The sequence below is a fragment of the Aythya ferina genome (genome assembly GCF_964211825.1).
Source record: "Aythya ferina genome assembly, chromosome: 1".
NCBI lineage: Eukaryota > Metazoa > Chordata > Aves > Anseriformes > Anatidae > Aythya > Aythya ferina.
The window spans coordinates 165,263,537-165,277,199 of record NC_140296.1 but is presented as its reverse complement, the minus strand read 5'-3'; the positions used below and the strand labels follow the sequence as shown (position 1 = coordinate 165,277,199).

The following is a 13,663-nucleotide window of genomic DNA, read 5'->3' as shown; positions in this document are numbered from 1 at the left end:
GGTTGGGCTTAGGCTATATTTGTCTTCTCCCTTGGACCATTTATCACAAGGAGGAGGATCACTGGCTGTAAATCCTGATTGAAAGCCTGGCAGGCTGTAGCCTGGAATGTAATGCTGAAGTCAATTCTCTTGTGCTTAGTCAGAAACACTATCATCCACTCATTCCAGTGGACTCTGAGGCTCAGTAGCTTGCATCCTGCACAAGATGTACTTTTTCTTCATGAAACTAGCCATATTATTAAACTTATTTTTGAGATATTTTCTGTGACATTCACAGAGTCAAATGGCTTTTGTATATTTTCTTTCTTTTGTGTGAAAGGTTGCCTCTAGTGTTTAACTCAGTTAAGAATTTTTAAGCCACCTCTTCAAAGTCAATAACAAGAGGCTAAATTGGTTAATTGGCAAGTGAATAAATATTCATTGTAGCTACAGATTTCTATGATAATAGAAGTAGAGAAAAAGCATCTAGCTGCAAATTCATATCAGAGCAAAGATGATTCTTCATTAGGCTTCATACTGCCTTGTGTTTTAGAGTTCCAAGTCTCCAGAATAAAATGCTGAGAAGATTCAGGTTACCATTGCTGTTTTGCTCCGTGTTTCAAAAAGGTTTTTTTCCCCACACAAAGAATGACATGTCTCACTCCAGTCCAGTGATAAGAATTGTTTAATGCTCTCATTCCTTGGAATTAACACAAATAGCTGCCTGAAAGGTTTGAGCACCATGACCATAATTAAATCTGCAGTAATTAGTAATGCAACAATGGCAAGCAAGAAAAGTAAGCAAGCTTCTGCAGCTGACATTTTAAGCACAGATAACACAGGGGAATAAATGCAAAAAAGGCAGGAAGAAAAAGAAATCACTTGCAGATCAGGGGACCATATTGTTGTCTCTTGCCATTCTCCATTTCATTGTTCTGTCAAAGCTACAAGATATTTTCTAACTAAAATTTTGATCCCATGTTTGCTCCCCTTCGTGTTGTATTTACTGTGTTCCCTCACCCCAATGAGCACAAACTCCTCTATTGTTGATTCTTCTCTTGGTTTCCTTCTCATGTTCTACCTCTGTTTAGCCAACTTTCTTTTCTTTTCTAAAGTTTATCAAACCACTCTGTTGCAACTGGCACCTAACCATCTTTTAGAAACATGGGTTGAGGAAAAAACACTGAGTTGCAAAAGCCTTTGCAACCAGTTGACACATGCTTCAGAGTAGAAAGTACAAAGATGCTACAATCATTTCCCACAGTACCTTCCTGTACATGTGCAGTTTAAAGTATACTTTCTTCATGGTCTTATTATATATCTTATTAGCAATGATGAGTCATACCAGCACTTCAAAGAAGTGCAGTGGCACTTTTGATGGAGAAGAAATGTGATGGACGGGGCGATACTGAGGGCTTTTTTTTTTTTTCCTGCCCTGCACCAGAATCTCAGTTCCCACCAAGACTTTCATCATCTCAAGTGCCTTCATCAAATCTCTTGTAACCCTTTCCCCAAGAGAGAGCAAACTGTGTCTGCCTAGCACCATAATGCAAGCACATTTCATTATAACCAAGGTAGCCGAACAATCAATACGAACTGCACGTTAGCCTCAGCCTGTCTCCTCCCAGCCTCGTTTGAAGATGGCAGCACAAATACTTCACTCTGATCACATACTAGGAGGACTATCTCCACTCTTGAGTCAGCTTAAGCAGCTTTGACTTACTTTCTTCTTTTAAGGCATTTCAAGGGGAACAAACTTTTGGTCACACCACTATCCCATATCCACTTCCAGTTTTCACATAAAGGAAAATTTACACGATACAGACATCACACACAATGCCAACACATTTAAAATAAAAGTAAACCACACTGGAATCTAGATTTTAAAATGTGTTGATAGAATTAGCAAGTTAAACAGGAACTCCGTCATTTTCCTGCTAGCCAGGCTATCTGTTTTACAGTATCTTTACTTTCTTTCATATGTGTGTGCATTAGTTATCTCGTAGTTGACAGCTCCATAAATCCTCTCACACTCTTGATATGTTCAAGGATAGATGAGGAGCTCCTTCATGACAGAATATTTCATGTCCCTACAAAATTACACAGCATGTTCCTTGACTAACAGCTGTTAAATACAAATATGCACTGGCACACTGCATTCCTCAGCACCTCTAAAACAGTAGGTTTCCTCCACACGTAAGCAGCAACAGACTGCTCCCTGCTGAGTATATAGAAGGCATGTACAACATTTTCCCACTTCATTTACACTCACTTTGTTGCCATATTTGACTTCTTTCCTATGATGTGCACCATGCAGAATTCTGGTCCACAATTTGGGTACCTGGGCATTCCTATACTACTAATGCTAGCTATATAAACTTCAAAGCCAAAGCAAAAGTCTTAAAGACCCAATGCTTTTAACTGTAGGTATGAAATTACCACTGACATAATCTACTAAACAAGCATGTTATTTTTTGTCAAATCATCTTAATCAAAAGTCTTCTGGATTTTCATTATCCTTCAAGATTGTTGCACCAAAAGAGAGAAAAAAAAAAAAAAAAAAAAAAAAGAAAAAAAAAAAAGGAGGAAATAAAATTAAAAAAAAAAAAAAGAGAGAGAGAGAGAGATTAATGTCAGTTCCTGATCCGTTAACAATGTGTTTCCATAGTGTAGAACAGCCACTTACTGTGACATGGTTTTGTAGAGATAGATCTGTTTCCAAAATCCTGCAAGAATTGTACCCTTTTCATCTGAATTACTTAGCAGAACATATGAAAATATTTGATCCCATTAATAATCTAAAACAGTTATCCATGGAATACATTTGGTCTTATTAGCAGCAACATGGTCTTCTTTGACAGGCAATATAATTCAACACATGCCTCATAACACAGCCACAGAGTACTCATCAAGAAAAAAAGAATACAAACACTTTGGAAATTACTGATCTGGATATTACCATGAAATAACCAATTCCTTACACATGGCTTCTGGAAACTGTCTGGAGAATACAGTCCAATATTAGGCCTAAAAGAAACCAAGGACTTTGTACAGAGCAGCAAGCAAGCTCTTTGCTTACTTAGTATGTGCAGGTAGGCAGGCAGGCAGTTTCCCTGTGTTTTGTAAGTAGAGTGGATGCAGCAAAGACCTAAATTCAGGTCTTCCTCTCCACTAGAGCTGGGTGAATCCAGGAAGATAAAGCTGAGGGGCAGTTAAGGACTTCAGCTTGAGCAGAACTGGGCTTCACACCATCCTTTTTGACTTCCCCTTCCTCTCTGCATAGTGTAACAGGCAAACAAGGGAGGTGGGACAGAGGTTTACAGATAAACATAACAGCAAGGAGCAGGAACATCTGTACCAGCGTTAGTCTCATCAGCCCAGTGACCCATCAGCCACTGCCTCTCACGCAGCAGCTGTGCCGGAGTGTTAGCTTAACCTCCCCAGGCTTCTCCCCTTCAGATCAATGAGTGCCAGTTCATACACAGACATGGAGGATCCATCTTCTGGACTGTGCTGATACTGTAAATAAAAATTGTGTGAAACACTACCTTTCTAGGTTTCCAGCTGACACCACTGGCAGTAACAGTACCCTGCAGCTGCATGCACACTGTATTTTCTTCTCTGCTTGAAAGTCCAGGGCTGCATTTCCCAAACCTTCTCTGATTCCAGCTACAGCTGCAGCTAATTTATTTTTTTTTTCAGTGTTACTATCCTAGATAATTGAACTTCTTATGTGTTTAGGAGCTAATTAAATAATCGCTGGCCTGACAGGCAGAATGTTACAGGGGGATGATCAAGTTTGCCTCCTGACTCTCATTGTGCTTTGTGTTGTGTTTTTTTTTTTTTCATGGAATCTCATGTAATTTACTTCATGTGTCTCCTACCTCTCTTTCCACGCATGTAACTAGGAAAAAAAAATCTCTTTGAGAATTTGAAGAAAACAAGTTTTGTAGGTAGTATGTAACATAGTTATATAATAACAATAGCATTAATACCCTAATTAGGAATTTTTATAACTAAGTGCTTTTTCAAGGTGAGGTATAAACCTTGATCATGATATCTCAGGAATTGTTTCAGTAAGGAGTTGGTAAGCATTATTCTTATTCTCTGTAGGTAGAAATTGAATGCCACTAATTTGACCTAAGGTTACTTATACTCCATGCAGGGCTGCAGCACTGATTAGTTTTGGTCCTGACACAGCTCCAACCTCAGGAATATCTGCAGGCTCCCACTCAGCAGTAAATTATCACTGAATAGTTTTCTGAGCTTTCAGAAAGCTCTTTGTGCAGTATCTTGTGGGGAATCAGTGTAGAAACTATTCCCCACTAGCCACATGCCACCACGCATTTAGATTTTTCACAGAGAACTGAAGTATGAGTGTATCTGAATATGCCTAGGAACAAAACTAAAACTGCAGTACACTTTCACCTTAGAGAAGAACATCATATTGGTTGGTCTCTACTTGTAAGTGAAACTACTGGTTTGAAAACTAACCAAAGTTTCCTCCGAAAAACATTAATCCTAGACACCCTCAAATAAGATTTGTGCCAAGGTAAAGAAATGGTACACCATGTGCAAGCACTTCATCGCTCATTCAGGATGGATTAAGATGAAAAGCCTAACTTCTGAATACAGAGCTAGAATCGATCAGTTAGCTGAACTGATGAATTAGCTTTCCTTCACATGCAACTGTCAAGTTTCAACTTTTTTTCAGCGCAGAATATTCCTTCCTTATGCTTCAAACATTTTACCATCTTATGTTCTCTCTGTGCAGCTGTAGCTCCACTTTGTGGAAGATGAAGAAAGCAGAGGGTGAGCCAGGTGTATTAACTGCATGAGTATGAAGAGGATTTCTGAAGGTAGCAGATGTATAAGAAATGTGGGTTTTCAGAACCAGCCAGCAAAGATTAGTGAGCAATAAGACCATTTTTTATTCTTTTTCAATTTTCAATTTTTCAAATATTTCCAAATGCCTTGCTGTATTTCTTCCTTCTACCCAGTTGCAAATATACAAAATCAACTGTAAAATACCACAAGCTAAAAACTGAAGGCAAATATATTTTCTACATATCTAGATATGCAGCCATGGAAACCAAACATCCATTTTTCCTAAGGAAGAATGAAGATTTTTCAGTCTGTTCAGTATCCTGTTCTGATAGACGTTGCTTATTTTATCTCTCAGGAAATTTACCACTTCTGTAGTTAATGCTGGAGCTGAAATGGCATGGTTTGAGTGTTCAGATGCTACAGTTTTGAATGTTCTTAAAGAGATTTAATAATAGCTAAAAATATTTAAATTCTATTTGTGATTTCTTTTAAAAATCTTTAAAACGTTAAAGTCTTTAAAAATGTTATACATACAACAGAAGACTGCCTATCTCTAAGGGCTACTTACTGTGTGCACAAAACTGAAATGGTTTTACAAGGAAAATGATTTGGAATAGCGGTGTTTTGTTTTGTCTTGTTTAAAAAAAAAAAAAAAAAAAAAAAAAAAACTATTACTTTTGGATGCTGCAAAATCTAATTCAATTTGTAATGTGGGTGGGGATTTGTTTCAAGACATATAACTATAGGTATCCACATACAGGTATATACAAGTGCACCTGATGTGTAACTCCCAATATAGACAGCAGAGCTGTGGTCAATACAGACAAAGCAGGTTAGATGGCAATTTCACTCACAGGAGAGGGAGTGTATATGTTAGGGAGCATCCTCTGTCTCTCTGAGCTCCAGTGACTACCATGGAAGTTTAGGCACCCAGTGCTCATGTAGAGACTGAATGGGCATTTCAATTTAATGTCAGTGTCAAAATAAATCTCTCATAACACATCCAGAGCTACCTTCTAACAAGCTGGCTTATAAAGCATTATTCTGGCACTTAGCTTTGAAGAGATTTTTGAAGCAGTTTACGAACCCTTCTCAACACAAGTCCTACTTGGGGCTTCAGCAGAGCAAGCACACTTAAATGCAAGTTCACGTCGTGTCAGGCCAGGCCAAGAATGGTAAAGCCTTCCTAAGTGCTGGTCACTTCAATTTGATCAAAACTGCAGGCCACATCACACTAATAGGAAGAGAGAGGAGATGGATTATTCTTTTAGTAGGTTTTTACTGAGCTTTTTATTGTAGGACAAATGCCTTTAATGCTCTGTCAGCTGTACTCCAACCAGACCCAGCAATGATGCTTTGAAATGCTCCCTCATGATTCTGTTGTCTCAGTAATTTCATTTCAGGGATGACCTTATCTGAGGAGAGAGGCCTAGGTCTCTAAGTGGAGGAGGAGACGGACGTGTTCTGAAGACTCTTCACAAATAATTTCAGGACTTTCCAGAAAGGCAAACAATCAGGCAAAAAAGTTACAAGATTTTTGACATGACACTGAAAGTGCTAAGAAGTGTACTTCAATTTCTATCGCCTACGGAGCTCTGAAGGCTGCAGGTAGCATCAAGGGCTGCAACAGCAATGTAGCATCCTGCTCCGTCCACTCACCCTGACAAGCACAGGGAGAGCACTGAAAAATCAGCAGTGTCCCAAAGGAGGAATGTAAGAAAGCTGGGTCCTGCCCTGTGCCTCACTAACCTGCATACAACATAGGGAAAGCTCTTGAAGGCCAGTGCAAACAGGCCTGAAGCCTTCCTGCTGAGGACCACACAGGGGGACTGCAGTGGCTCTGTGGGAAACAGAAGGAACCAGGCCACAGGCTCAGGCTGGAACTGTGTCCAAAGACATGTTGTTTACTTTAAAGAAATCCAAGGAGCTAACACTGCTATAAGAGACTACAGCACACGCTGGACCCAAGGACGCTGTATCCTTGGCCAGCTCAAGAGGGAAGCAAGCACCTGGCGCATGAGCAGCAGCCCTTGTTTCAGGAGTAGTGAAAAAAGACACACGCTACTGCTGATGGTTTAGGGCTTTCAGTTCCCACCAGCTCTCCACAGCAGCCATTCACCTGAGGGGAGTTTCCCAAGCAGGCCTCTTCAGAAATCAAAATGTCCTCCTCCTAGCTTTAGCTTAACTCCAGGGAAGCTGACCATGTAAACAGTCTGAGCCTCCAAATGAAAGGAATGCAGAAAGGAATGAAGATGAAGGACTAGAATGTAATTCCTGTAAACAAAACCATCAGCCTCTTTTAAATTAAACACATACCTATCTTCCAACTGCTTCGTATATGCACAGCGGCTCAGTAAATTCCTGGGAAGTATGAGAGGCAGAAGTCCAGCACACTAGAAGGCATTGCTTTAAGTTTTACTTAAGGAAATTAAATTTCTGAGAATCTAAAGCCTGTACTGTCATGAGGCTTTGTGGCTACATGACAGAAGTCCCAAAGCTATGAAATACTGAATACATTTGAAAAAAAATCCTTAGACTTCACAGTGCAGTCAAGATAAAATTTATCTATTTGATATATGTTCCAAAAAAGTCATGTTGTGTCATCCCCCTCCAGCCTCCTTTCTAATGTCATGAAAATCAAGAATTCTGCAAGAGAAAATTAAGAATAACTCCAAACACAGAATTTGTGTAAGATATTGTGTATGTAAATGAGATGGTGCAGAAAAAGACAAAGAAAATAATCCTGAATGGTTATGAAACCATTGTCCTCAGTAGGACAATTTCACAAAAACTGTTCTTAAAGTTTAAAAGAAAACTTTAAGGCCCTGTAATCTTCTTCAACTGCCGTATAAGCTATTGTGCAGTATGGAAATGCCACCAGAAGATGTCAGGCACGGACTGTGAATGCCACCATCTCTGCGCAAGGGGGTGGCAGGAGGAGAAGCCTGAACAAGCCAAACCGACAGAAATAAACACACTCAACTGAAAATCACTTGACAGGCACAAATGTCATTGCTAATATTGTGTCATTACTTCATCCTTCAGAAAAATGTCAAATTGGGAAAAATAGGACAGAAGAGTTTTTGATGTTGTATTGCAAATTCAAAAGTAAAAATATCTCTCGTCTACTCTTACTAGCTCTTTTATATACTTTGTATATATATTTTTGACTAAGACCAGAAAAATGTTTCAAACCAACATACTTACATGTATGCCTTTGTAAACACATTCATGCACACAGAAATCTACACGCAACTGGGATCAAAGCATGATGTTTGTTTGGTATGTGCTACAACAACTTTCTGAAACTAAAGTTCACATAGTAGACATTGTAAAGTCTGTAATGACTGAATAGGTTTTAAAACAAACATAGGGAGAACTGTGTTTGACTATTGCACTTTTTATTTCTGCATATTCCCTTTTGGTGTGCTCAAGAGAAGATACAGATTACTATGAATAGAACAGAGTTCAGTACATTGTAGACCTAAAGGTTTATGGTATTTAAGACTAGTGCTTACCTACTCTTTGGCTTTTGCTCTTGCTACAAGAGAATTTATTTCAGTAGATTTTATGACGTCTTTTCTATTTCCTTACACTCATCCATAATCTTTACTGAATACTGTGATGACAAATGGAACAATAAAAACCCTATCATGTGGATTTACTTCTGCCCCGTGGCTAGTGCTAGGCAGGTAGCAACTGGTAGTTTATCTGAAAAGATTCAGAGAAAATGTAATGTTTTTGTTGTTGTTTTGTGTTTGTTTGTTTTGTTGGTTTAGTTTTTGTTTTTAATTATTAGTGATCCCACAGAAACGGCAAGAATCGCTGGTGCTTTACCAACTTTATCGTCCTAAAAATTTGAGATGTGATGTGTGTCTTCAGCTGGCGATCATCTCCACATGGTTCAGGTTCAAATAAATTCAAGAAACAGAGAGAAGAGTTTGCATTTCAAATAAAGAACTAGTGTCCTTTTTCAATGCCCCAGGACAGAAGGGTTTTGCTGTCCCAGCCATCAGCCAAAAATGCAGTGGGGGGTGGGGTACTGAATAGATTTTTGATTCAACTATTCTTTATGAATGTAGATCTGAAGAATTCTATCTCCAGCATTAAAAATACAATTAAAGCCACGTCTACAGCAGGAAAGTAATTTACTGTCTCTAAAATGTTCACAGCATTAGCAGTAAGCAACATTTACTGTTGAGCAATCAATTATGAATTTACAAATGTATGCTAATTCAAGCATCTTGCAAATTGATGGGTAACTTTAAAGGCTAGAGCAGATGCAGCTCTAATACTGCAGCTTCATTAATCTGTTAGTTTCCTGCAACTATACATGTAACTTTGGTACTTTCTGTCCATATTTCACAGAAGTTGATCACCCTTATATTGGGATTTTTTTCCTTGTCATTTTGTTTCAATTGAGTAAAATTAGGATAAACTTCACATAACTTGAGTTTGACTCAATCACACACCCATATCTACACCATGCCAAACCAGCCTTGAATTACTTAAAACCTCTACTCGTCTACTGACCTGGAGTACTGGAATTTTTAATGGAGCTAATAAACTAACACTGCAGGTCAAGAGAAGAATGTTGAAAATGGGAGACAGTAAACAGACTGGCCAAGAGACGTGACTTCATCAAAACTCTGGCTCTTGTGGAATTTAAAGGCCCAGAGAGCAGCACTTTGTGTCATTGTACACCTTCAGGGCTCTGCTTATAAGCAGTAGGTAAAACCGTTGAACTTTATTTTATGGAATATACTCCATAAAACTGAATTACATTAAAGCGTTCTGTATGAGAGGGAAGGCAGACTGAATTTTTATTCCCCTTTGAATTAAATTGGCATGTGACTCATCATCTGGGCAAAACAATGTAAGCCCCACCTCTTCCTTATGAGAAAAATTTCCAATGTCCTTTAATTAAAAAGCAGTCTTCTACCTTTTCATGAAGGCAGTAGGCTCCTTTGAGTTTTCTTCTGTTGTTTTGTTTTGCTATTCTCTCTTTTTACATAGCCTTTGTAGTTCTGTATGTCTGATGTTAAAATTAGAGTAGCTCTTACACCTGAAAAAATACAGATGAGATACAGGACACATGTTCCTAAACAGCAATACCAACAGACATTACAATATATACGATACAAAAGGAAGTAATACTTAGCTTTCCTAGACCTACGGACACCACATAGAAGTTTTCTTTCAGGATATTTTGGTTTCTTCAGGCCTTGTTAAATGATCTGGCCTCCAGCTAAAGAAGTCTTTCTTTGCCATTTCAGAACAACAGCTCAAATGGGAAACATCAATACAAATAGAGCTGGGCATTTGGATCTCATCAAGTGTTTCGGTCTCTTACCTTGTAAAGTCCTTCACAAGTCCTTCACACTCAGTAAACAGCTCCCTTTTTATCTTACCTTGTACCAAGGGCAGTCAGTTTTTTGTTGAATCCCTTTTCCCTTACTTAGGGGCAGGGCTTCTAATACACAACCCCATTTAGATACATCCCTTTCAGCCCCAGAGGAGTTGGAAGTGTGGGACCTTTGAATGTGGGCAGCAGTTTGCCACAAGTTTTCTTCTTTCCCCTTGTCCAGGCCTCTGTTCTGACTCATTCAGGAAGTTCTCAGCCTGCTTGTTTGTATCTTTCTGAAAAAGAGCATTGCTGAAATGGCTTGTGATTGCATTCCCAAGCAGGCTGCTTCCCGTACTATAATTCTTTGATCCTAGCCTTTCCAGGCCTTTTTCATAAAATTATCAGCACGTGTCACCCAGCAGTACTTCTACCTTGAGTAAGGTGCCAAGAACCTTGGCAGCCTCAGCCCTCATGCAACCCTACCCAAGCTGGTCTGGAAGAGCATGCAGGCAAGGTCTCTAAGAAGCAGCTGACTCCAGCAAACGGCCGATCAAAAGGGCTTGAGCGAGATATCTAAGTATTTCTGTCTAAAGAGTAACTAGGCTATTGAAAGCAAAAATGCTGATAGAGGATGGAATTCATATCACCAGTTGCACATAAGCTAGTGTGTATATATTCCAGTAATAGACTGGACAGAGATTTCCTAGCAGCAAGTCAAAGAGCAAGGGAGAGAGGGTTATTAGAAAGGGACTATTATTAATTGTGCAAAGAGGTCAGTGTTTCAACCAGAGTTTGAGTGATTTAGACAGCCTGTGGTCAAGCAAGCAATGGGGTTTCTTTCTCCCCCACTCCTTAGCACTGTATCAAGCCTGATCCCTCCTGAGGGCTGGCGTCCTTCTCCAGTCATCATGCTGCAGAAGTAGATTTCATAAACAACTTAATACCAGTGGTTTCCCAACTATGGGCCACAAATCACATGCCCTTGATGTACAGAAAGCTGGCTAGCTCTGTCAAGCTGACTTTACTCATTTCTCTTAGGAAGAGAAAAAACAAATGAGAAAAAAATGTAATAAAGAAAAAAAATGGATTGCACAGTTATATCTGTATTATATTAACACAAAAGGAAATAAAACGTTATAGAGACGAGCTAGAAACACAGATGTTTTCCTACTGCTGCTTTTCCATGTAGGCATTTTTTGTAATTGCTACAGAACTAGAAATACAACCCTGAACAGATCCTCTCCTTAACATGAGTGTACTTGGGAGGAAATTTGGGAATTCGTTTTTGTTCTTGTACAATGAAATTACTTGTGGTAAGACTACCCTTGTCCTGCCTCTCTGGCACACAGCTCTCACAAGAGGACTCCATGGTGACAAGGGAAAGTACATGGAGAATAATTAATCTTGTACTGCATTTGGTTTTAATTCCTAATTTAGGAATGTATTAAAAACTGATTTCAGAATGGCTATCCTAAATTCTGGGCATGCTTTCCAAAATACCCAACTCTCCAATAACACTAAAACCCATTAAATCACAGTCTTAGAAATGATCAACAAATCCACCTCTCTCCTTCTCACAAATGACAATTTCAAATGTTTTTCCTACCATTTACCCTAATTGGAAGAAAGGGAAAGGAATAAGAAGTGTTTACAGTGTCTAGATAGCTAAAACATTTGTTCTCTTGAATACTAAACATGAATTATAAAATAAAAATCCAGAGCTGAGAAGATCTTGTGGAAAACCTTAAGGCAGATCTTCCCCCTCTATCAATCAAACAAAAACCCCTCTAAAATCTGAATCTTCCTTCAGCAGAGGAGAGAGATACAAACAGTAAACTCAGCTTCCTTCAGATGTACTTGGCCCTATGAATGAGACCATGGAATTTCTCCTTCCTTTTAAAAGATCACTTCAAAGGCCCAGACACCGCCCAGTTTTTAAGCATGTAGAAAACACTTCATGCTAATATCATCCTGTGCTATTCTTTAGTTTCCCTCACAGACTGGATAACCCTACTCTCCCTTTGGCTGTGATTCAAAGGAGCAGATTGTTAATGCTGGTGTATACAGTTTGCAGGGCTCTGTCCTTACTGCTGCTACCTGTTGTCAAATTCCCCTCTTCACTTAGTGCAGAAACAACAATATCTCAGCCACTCCATTCTTTCTTCATGAACTGTCTTTTATATTTGGGCTGGTTCTTGCAGAATTGGAAACTTCCAGATGTCTCTGCATCTCCACCAAATTTGCTGTCAGCAAGCATCAGAGACTCAGCCACATGTTAATTTAAAAACAAACAAACAAACAAAAAACTAACAATATACCAAAGAGCACCCACATTCACAGATGTTGCTCAGAATCTGCTATTGCTTCTGCTGAGCCACCTTCACTACCTGTGGATACTTTCTCATTTCTCCTTTTATTGCATATCAAGATTTTTAAAATTACATCTCTCAAACACACCTTCAAAATGTATCTGAAAATACATAACATATTCAAACCATGCACTGCATCATTTATCAAGGACCTTATAGGATTAGTAACAGCATATAGATTTTTTATCAGGTGCAAACTGACTAAAGCTGTAGCCTTAAAAGATTACATGCCTGAAAAGGAAGAACCTTCCGGCTCTTACCTTTCACAGCCCATAGTCTGGATGCCTTTCTAAGTTGACTGGATGCCTTTCTGGTTGACTGGTATTATTTTGCTGAGTGCTGGGACAGGCTGTCTGCTGGCAAAAGGACCACAGCCACCCTCCCCTCACATTTGACTTACTTTGCCCGTTTGCTTTAAAACCTCTGCCATATTCAGTTTTTACACTCTGCCCCCTCTGCTCCCCCCCCCTCCTTGTCTGTTCCTCTCTGCTTCCTCTGCATCCCAGCGCTATTGTTCTATACTGTACTGAAAAGGGAATACAAAAACCTGCATGCATGAGGACTTATTTTTAAATAAGAAATAGTAAATAATATTTTCCGCAGGTCCAGCACAGCCTTGCTTCTGGGCTAACTATCTCCATGCCAACATACCAAGCAAATAGCATTGTCTTTCCCCTCCCAAGCCAAACACGGTCACCTCACACAAATGCACTTCTTGCGGGCGTGCTTAAAAGCTCCTCAGTCCCTACCTGCTCTCCAGCCTGACCTTTGCTCTAGCTGCCATCCCCAGCTGACACACCCAAATTTCTGTGACTTACAAACAAAAAAGACCTGCAGCAGAACTCCAGTGAAGTCAAGCAGCACAGAAAGTGTAGTTAGACAAAGGATAAAAGACTATATACAACACCCAGCCTTTCCCCTGACTGTATGACACTGGGTTTGAAGCAAGGGCTTGCTCTGCCTGACCTTGCGCTTCCCATCCTAGGCCTGTGACAGAGTAGCCACGTTAGCAAGAAAAGCCATCCACTTGCTTAATTTGAACATGGGTTGCTATCTTGGCCACCAGCACAGGATAATGTAAACTACATCCAAAGCTCCCTTTGTTCTGTGGATTTAAGTCACATTTAACTCTAACACAAAG

General features: G+C 39.5%; 1 long non-coding RNA gene across 1 annotated transcript in view; it reads right to left on the bottom strand.

Annotated features, from left to right (window-relative positions):
• The window catches only part of LOC311440794, a 48,526-nt gene extending 35,636 nt beyond the window's left edge, over nucleotides 1–12,890 (bottom strand). Inside the window, exon 1 of the long non-coding RNA XR_014695593.1 lies at nucleotides 12,783–12,890. This is a non-coding gene — a long non-coding RNA (uncharacterized lncRNA). The remainder of the gene's footprint in view (nucleotides 1–12,782) is intronic.
• Between the last annotated feature and the right edge of the window lie 773 nt (nucleotides 12,891–13,663).